This window comes from Pecten maximus, chromosome 16 (assembly GCF_902652985.1).
Source record: "Pecten maximus chromosome 16, xPecMax1.1, whole genome shotgun sequence".
NCBI lineage: Eukaryota > Metazoa > Mollusca > Bivalvia > Pectinida > Pectinidae > Pecten > Pecten maximus.
Genome location: NC_047030.1, coordinates 1,783,363 through 1,793,262, shown reverse-complemented (window position 1 = coordinate 1,793,262; position 9,900 = coordinate 1,783,363).

Sequence of the window (9,900 nt, the reverse complement as noted above, 5' to 3'; positions counted from 1 at the left end):
GTGTTTGATAGGAGACAGGACGCTCTCGATAAGGGATATGCTTGAGTGGTCACGAATAAAGGGAGCCACTATGTGTACGGGGAAATAGCGATGTTACTAATCTCTGTATATATGTCTCTGATAACATGTAACATTTATATAACGTTCTATTTAGTGTTATAACGGCACGTATATAACATGTCACAATTATATAATGTTCTGTGTTAACGGGCTGTATATAACATGTAACTTCTTACTAATTTTCTTTTATAATGGACCGCATATGGCATATGGCATTTGAATAATGTTCTATTTTAACGGGCGATATATAACATAACTTCTTACTAATTTTCTATTATACGGGCCGTATACAACATGTCACAATTATATTATATTCTGTTTTAACGGGCCGTATATAACATATATATTCTTACTAATTTTCTTTCATAATGGGCCGTATATGACATATGACACTTGAATAATGTTCTATTTTAACGGGCCATATATAGCAAGTAACTTCTTACTAATTTTCTATTATAACGGGCCATATACAACATGTCACAATTATATTATGTTCTGTTTTAACAGCCTGTATAGAACATGTAAAATTTGAGCAATATTCTATTAAAACGGGCCGTATACAACATGTAACATCTCACTAAATTTCTAATATAACGGGCCGTAAACATCATGTAACATTTCACTAATTTTCTATTATAACGGGCCGTTTATAACATGTCACAATATATAATGTTCTCTTTTAACGGGCCGTATAAAACATGTGATGCTGATGTAACCTCTTACTAATTTTCTATTATATCGGGCAGTATACAGCATGTAACATTTGAATAATGTTCTATCATAACGGGCCGTATACAACATGTAACATCTCACTAATTTTCTATTAAAACGGGCCCTATATAACATGTCACAATTATATAATGTTCTATTTTAACTGGCCGTTTATAACATGTAACTTCTTACTACGAACCTCACCTTACGACCACCTCAAAATTACGACCACCCCGCTATTACGGGCACTTTTTTTCAGTCCCGATTTTTTCTCTATATATCTTTGTATTGGTCGCTTCACTATTACGACCACTTTGCTATTCCGTATTACGACCACCTTGGGCAGTCCCAACGAATACTAATTAACGCTTATTACCCCCACAATTACGACCAGTTGGTCGTGTCTAAAAAATTACCTGGTGTGTAGCGAACCGTGAACAGCTTACGGTAATGCGTGTCAAACTGGCCATTGACGTGTGTATACGTAATTATCGATCTTTTGTTTACTGACCAGTGTATCGACAGGTGAGTAGAATGGCTATTAATCTCTTTGAAATCTTCGCACTGACCGGAAGGTAAAATAAACATCCAGTCTTTCATTGTTCGTTACAAGCCAACATGTGCCGGGTTTTGGTTTGTAGTCCTTTGTTTACCGTTACGGGTGATCGCCCTTCCTCGGTGGCGCTGTGACGGATTAAATACACAAGTGATCAGATTATCTATCTTGCCTTGAAAATTGTAATAACCGTACATTTGCTTATTAATTATGGTATTCAAATAATTGATTTGTGGCTGTTGGTCGTTTTAAGACCCGATTACATACAAGCGAGTAAAATAAACATAGTAACGTTTGATTTTTTTTCTGGTCAAGCGCAAGTTTTTTCAGCGATCTCGATGTTTTTGTATCAATGCCGAATAGGGTCTGTAGATAGGTGTTATTATAATTTGAAAAAAAAACATGTTTTGTTTCAAATATTTCGCTAGAATTATGCTATTCTTTCTAACTTCATTTCTTTTTTCGCTCATGATGGCCACATCACGTACACGTAACGAGTTATCACTAAAAAAAGAAAATTGAACTGATTCAATGCAGCAATGGTCGTAGTCAACGACAACTTGCTGAACAGTTTGGGGTCGGCAAAACACAGGTCAGAGCATCTTGAAAAGAAAGACAGAAATTTTAGAAGGTTATGAAGAAAATAAAGGAAATGATAGACAAAAACAATTGTCTTTGTTTTTATTTAAAGTTAAGACTATGGCATGTATTTAGCCAAATCTATACAACTTGCACCTGAGTTCAGTCAATTAAGAGTTACGGTTCCTGATGGTCTAGCTCAAATTGGTCCACCTTGGCACTTTGACCCGGACCCCCAGGTGTTCCTAATAGTGAGGTTTCACTGTAATTTTCTTTTATAACGGGCCGTATACAACATGTAACATCTCACTGAATGTCTATTATAACGGGCCATATAACATTTAACTTCTTACTAATTTTCTACTATAGTGGTGTAATGGGCCGTATACAACATGTAACATTTGAATAATTTTCTATTTCAACGGGCCTATATAACATGTAACTTACTACTTTTCTTTTATTACGGGCCGTATACAACATATATAACGTGTAACGACTTACATCACCCTGTTCATAGCCTTTATTACGAGGACACGGGTTTCCTTGCATACCAATAACGATTTCGATTACAACACTTCTAATAATATAAGTTTAAAATGCAATTCGTACATGAAATAAATGCTAAAAGTAAAGTTTCAACATCGTTGTTATGTGAATGTTCAAACTTAGGCTAATTATTTTATTTGCGATACGAATGTTTATTGTTTTAACTCAACGGAATTTAAATGTAAATAATGTGTTTAATTTAAAAATGAATCCCTACAGTAAAAAGAAATTTTTAACAAAACTCAAGCTAAATATACGTACAACCTGTAAAAGCATATATTCGGAACATTTTTGACGTGCACGGAAACCATACGTGTCAACTCACCAGCAGTTATAGGCGAGTTCCGATTAGAACACCCGACAGAACAGATACCTGTGGTGCTGTGACGACCGTGTCGACCGTAATTTCACACCTGATTATTGTTAAATGGTATACTAACCCACTCACAGTCGAGTACACTTTTATGTCTACATGATTTGTAATCAGTTAAGTTAAATAATATCAAGAAAAATATCAGTGATAGTTCGCCATGTTGATAAGGGTTATCGGATAGTAGTAAATGGTCTGATGTGATTTTGTTTCGCATTTTCAATCATTTAAAACAGTAAAATATCTACGTTGTTGTACTATAGCTGTCTTCTGCAAATTTGGTTTATGAAAATGGTATGCAAAATTATTAATAAGGAATGAAATGAGATGAATTCAAAGTTCGTGTAAAATAGAGGTAAAGATCATGTAATGTCGGAGAATACAGATAAGATACAGGTAATTTTGGAGAACTTTGGAGAACACAGGTAAAATCCAGGTAAGGTATAGGTGAAGACTATAATGACTGTCACAACATACCTGCCCGTAACTTATTTGTAAGAAGTGGGAGAAAGGAGACCCCCTCCCCCCGCCGCGGTAATCCAGACGATTTTTCTTACCTTGTGGGTCAGTCACCCGTGTCGACGGATTCACAGCTCTAGCTCGTTTGTCACACCAAGTCGTCATAGCAACCGCTGCGAGGCCTTAGCCCCAGGCATTTACCCGTTCAACTCAGTTTTTGTAACGGTATTTTGCTTTCCTATACAGCGAATTAATTAATGATTATAGACTGGTCTTGCTTTTGTTTCAAACTTAAAGCAGATGATAACTATGATATCAACAAATTTTATTCCGTAGTTATTACGTGAGAACCCATAAACCAACATACATAATGTACGTAACCAACATATGATTATTATTGATCAGATCATAAGTAATATACGGAAAGAATATCTGTAATATAGTTCACACTTAATGAAATTTAGATATATATATTTTTTAAATAGAAGGTGCTTCACACAGACATGGGCTCGTAAAGATGACGCATTAAAAGAATTTATCCTATAACACAGTATCAACTGATATAAGCACATCGTTTACTTTGCGTTTTAACTTCTGTAACATAAAATACATTAATACAATGGTGTACACGCAAATTACATAAAAGATATTTACTAGTGTTAATCTGAGATTATTAGATTATTTACAATTAAAATTATTATGTTATATACGGCCCGTTACTAAAGGAAATTAGTGAGATGTTACATGTTGTATACGGCCCGTTATAATAGAGCATTATTGAAATATTACATGTTATATACGGCCCGTTACTAAAGAAAATTAATGAGATGTTACATGTTGTATACGGCCCGTTATAATAGAGCATTATTGAAATATTACATGTTATATACGGCCCGTTACTAAAGAAAATTAATGAGATGTTACATGTTGTATATGGCCCGTTATAATAGAGCATTATTGAAATATTACATGTTATATACGGCCTTTTACTAAAGAAAATTAATGAGATGTTACATGTTGTATACGGCCCGTTATAATAGAGCATTATTGAAATATTACATGTTATATACGGCCTTTTACTAAAGAAAATTAATGAGATGTTACATGTTGTATACGGCCCGTTATAATAGAGCATTATTGAAATATTACATGTTATATACGGCCTTTTACTAAAGAAAATTAATGAGATGTTACATGTTGTATACGGCCCGTTATAATAGAGCATTATTCAAATATTACATGTTATATACGGCCCGTTACTAAAGAAAATTAATGAGATGTTACATGTTGTATACGGCCCGTTATAATAGAGCATTATTGAAATATTACATGTTATATACGGCCCGTTACTAAAGAAAATTAATGAGATGTTACATGTTGTATACGGCCCGTTATAATAGAGCATTATTCAAATATTGCATGTTATATACGGCCCGTTACTAAAGAAAATTAATGAGATGTTACATGTTGTATACGGCCCGTTATAATAGAGCATTATTGAAATATTACATGTTATATACGGCCCGTTACTAAAGAAAATTAATGAGATGTTACATGTTGTATACGGCCCGTTATAATAGAGCATTATTGAAATATTACATGTTATATACGGCCCGTTACTAAAGAAAATTAATGAGATGTTACATGTTGTATACGGCCCGTTATAATAGAGCATTATTGAAATATTACATGTTATATACGGCCTTTTACTAAAGAAAATTAATGAGATGCTACATGTTGTATACGGCCCGTTATAATAGAGCATTATTGAAATATTACATGTTATATACGGCCTTTTACTAAAGAAAATTAATGAGATGTTACATGTTGTATACGGCCCGTTATAATAGAGCATTATTCAAATATTACATGTTATATACGGCCCGTTACTAAAGAAAATTAATGAGATGTTACATGTTGTATACGGCCCGTTATAATAGAGCATTATTCAAATATTACATGTTATATACGGCCCGTTACTAAAGAAAATTAATGAGATGTTACATGTTGTATACGGCCCGTTATAATAAAGCATTATTCAAATATTACATTACCAGTGAAACGGAAGGGAAGTAACTCTTATATATCGGGAGGACATCCTGCCTTCGGCCGTGATTAGGAGACGCGGTAAAGTAAGCATAACTTCAAAACATAAGCTAGCCACGCTATCTAGCGTTCCACGACGGATCGCGCTGTTCCGTGGACATACACGCCTTCCGGCGGGCCACGATATCCAGTGTTCCTCGACGGGCCGCGCTGTTGCGTGGACACCCACGGTATCTGCCGATCCATCACGAATCGCGGAATAACGTGGACACTTTGCCCACGCATGTCCACTAGTGGACATTGCGTGGGCAGTCCACCGTGGGCGCGTGGAAACCGCAAAGTCCACGTAAGCTGTAGTGTATACCAAACATAAATCGTGTATATTACCAAGGTCTATATTAATAGACATCACCCTGTGTGTATGTATACCAGACATAAATCGTGTATATTACCAAGGTCTATATTAATAGACATCACCCTGTGTGTATGTATACCAGACATAAATCGTGTATATTACATAGGTCTATATTAATAGACATCACCCTGTGTGTATGTATACCAGACATAAATCGTGTATATTACCAAGGTCTATATTAATAGACATCACCCTGTGTGTATGTATACCAGACATAATCGTGTATATTACATAGGTCTTTATTAATAGACATCACCCTGTGTGTATGTATACCAGACATAATCGTGTATATTACATAGGTCTTTATTAATAGACATCACCCTGTGTGTATGTATACCAGACATAGATCGTGTATATTACCAAGATCTATATCAATAGACATCACCGTATGATGTCATACTGTCATTCATGCCCCATTGAGTCTTGTCACTATATACAATTAAACGTACGGAATGTTTTACTGTGTTTGATGATTATCACATAGATCAATACGCCTTATTGACGTTTCAATAAACTCGACAATAGCAGTTACGTTACGGTCAAATTACTTTAACTGTGTGTTTTTCGTGAACTGCCTGGTAGAAACACCATATATCTTATCAATATAAATAGGGACGAATTGTGTCCGTCGGTACCGTGTCTATGTAACTCCGTCTCCACCGGCAATAATTGCGAGGAGCCCCATTTAACCTCCGTCTCCACCTTCAACATTAGCGAAATTCCCTCCCTTAAAAACAAACAATTGGCGAAAAAGCTGGAAGAGAATTAATGTTTAGAGATTTTGAGCTTGAAAAAAAAACAGAAACAAAAAGGCAATAGAAATTAATCTGCAGCATGCTTCTGAACATTTTGTTTGAGAAATGTTTTCCCAGATGGTGTTTCCATTTCATTTACCTATTGGCTAGAATCCGCTTACATGTTATACCTGTAATCTATAACCTGATCAGGGCGGTGACAGAATGATGTTGCATAGTGTCTGGTGCCAACGCCATCTTCATTTAGATATAAACTTTATTTATTTTACAATTCCGAAACTAGTTATGTTAACTGATATTGGTCATTCTGTTCGGCCCGGATGGAAGCGCGCGGGGGGTCTTACTTTGGAAGTACCTTGGCTGTAGTGGGAATGTGTAACTAAACAGAATGTAAATAGTATATGTACCCGAGGTAAGTCAGCCGACACCAGATATATGCTGATCAGGTAAAATCAAGATGGAAGACAAAGAACATGTAGAATACAATGTAAGAATGGAAGCCAGGAGCTCCATTTAACACTTATAAAAGACACGCCGACACATCCCTGTTGCTTTAGGACGAAGTTAGCTGAGAACCAGCGACCCCCAAAGTTGAATCACAGGAAAAAGAACAGCTCATACCCAATTCAGATGGCTGGACATGGAGTTGTTTGTCCATAACAATACATACACCATGCAATCTAGTTGATAACATAAAACATTCAATATTTGTAATATAACTTTAAGACTTACCTTGACTATAAGCGGACCTAATTCTGATGAGAACTGATAGTTTTGTGTTCTGTCATACGTAAAAATACATTATGCCGTGTTTTCCCAAAATGCTATTTATAAATTATACGTACAAATTATATTAATATGTATAATACAAATGGTCCGATAACATTTACATGTCTACTGGTGGTATAGTGTATACATATACCCAATCAAATGGGAATTATAAATTATGATTGTGACAGGTGAAAATATAACATAAAGATGAATTTTGAAAGAAAAGAAAACTAATGTTTGACTGAATAGCCTCTTATTTATAAAATATCATTAGTTTAACTAACGTCCAGGTTAGCTCAGTAGGTTGAGGTGGTGCGTTCCACTGTGGCGGCCGGGGTTCGATTCCAAGCAGCAGCATTTTTTTTATATATACATTTATTATAATTATATCTATCTATATTTTAAGAAAAGATAAATATATCGCATGCGTGTTGATAGTTGTTTTAATTCATATTCGCTCGGAATGTAAATGGCCTTTTAACACAAACAAACAGTAAGGCTTAGCTGTAGTACAGTAGGCTAAAGATAGATTTAATACTATCTTTTCGTAGCTCATTTGCAAATATAATTTTATAATAATTTCAATATCTTAAATCAGTGCATGGACGCAGAAAATAATTTGAGCCGCTCGTCAATTTGACGCTTCAAATTTTGACTAACACTAGTGCTGCATGCAAGTTCTTTTGTGTTGTCCTATATACGGACTCACCAAAGTGTAGGTTAGCACTGTATGGTCAGTGACACTAATTGACCCCAAGGGGTTAATTACAAGAGTCAGCCAACCGTGAAACACTCCGACTGTCGCCAAATTTGGTCACAGGTGAATTCTCCAATTAACAACTTTACCTGAAGTGAAATTATGTTATTTACAACCTAGATATATTTGCTAAGAAACAGTATATTTCAATTGACTTAAGAATATTGGGACCGAACTGCAGCCATTCTCTCACAAAAATCGGCAAAAATCTCTCTCTCTCTCTCTCTCTCTTTTATTTATTTTTCAAACGAAACTTATAAACATGAATTTTTATAAAAAAAAAAAAAAAGAAGACAGAAACGTATATATACTTCTATACATATTGTGACTGTAATAATTGTATGTTTAAAATGTTCAGAGTATAAATGAAACACAGATATATTAAATAAATTCTTGTAAAAACTCGTCTATCTTCACCGGGAATCGTTTTAATATTGATCCGAAATTTACTTTATATATTTAGATTGAAATGTAACAACTTTTTAATCATATCTGCACCGTGTAAATTTTGAATTTTAATAGCCATCTAACATTTGATGGTCTTATTATAATTATTATATTAATTGTACAAGTACATATGTTTTTATGGAAAAGAAGTGTAACTAGATCTAGCTCAGTAGAGTTTTCTAATCCGATACAAAACGACAAATTATACTGTATCTTTAAACCTTCAAAGATGATTTACATCTTGTTATAAAGTTATTATAAAGGCAGTCTTATGAAATTCTGGGTATATCTCGCAGGTGAAAAATGGAGGTCTATAGGTTAACAACCCCCACCACCACCACCTCCCCCTCCCCTCCTCTCCTCACCCCTGCTGGTACAGGTGTGACACTCTTTGAGTGTAGGACAAAAGCCCCCCTCCCCCCCCCCGGACATTAGCCCCTAGGACAAAAGCCCCTCCGGACGAAAGCCCCCCCCCCCCCGGACATTAGCCCCCCCGGACAAAAGCCCCTTCGTTATAAATTTAGCTGGTATACTTTATATAAATCTGTACTTTTGAAAAACAGAAACTATATATATATATATTGTTGTTTTTATCTCTGAAATTTGGAGAATAATTGTGTGGAAAATGAAGGTCCTTGGTTGAATGTCAGTGTAGCATTATATGTCTGTGGTTAAACATCATAATTGATTTTTTCAAACTTTATATTATTAAGTAAGCTAAATATTTCAGGAAAGTTCTCCATGATGAACATATTGTTACTGATTACACATAACTTTTGACTTCCTAATATACTGCAAATATTGATAATCAAAGAAATGTCTACAAAAGCAATAAACATTAAATTTTGATCCCTATTTGCAGTGTCTCAAATTATAATATAATAAGTACCTAATGTCCGGGGGGGGGGGGGGGGGGGGGGCGCATTTGTCCGTACCTCTCTTTGATTACCTGGACAGTTCAGGTATAGCCTCAGGAAATCTTATATGGTAGAAATTACTTCCATAACTGTGAATGTATTAGGTGACTTAAAGAGTAGGATAGAGTAATTTGTATAATTGAAATATGTTGAAAGTCGTTTTGCCCAGAAAATCCATATATTAAATATTTCATACAGAAATTGAATCTGAGTAGTCAATCATATATAGTTCATAATCTTACTTATCAAGGTAAAGTAATAATACAAACTGGTAATTGCGTTGCCTTTGTATAATTTATATAAAATGCCACAAAAAACTGCAAATCACCATTCTACTGTGCCACGCACTCACTATTTCTTGCATATTATGTAATATGTATAACCATGCATAATATATTAAATCATTATCTTTTATTCTTATTTTGTATTATACAAGTTCATGTGGAATTTGCATAATGAGGATGATGGAATTATAAAACGTGTAAAAAAGTTATGGTGTAACATATGTATA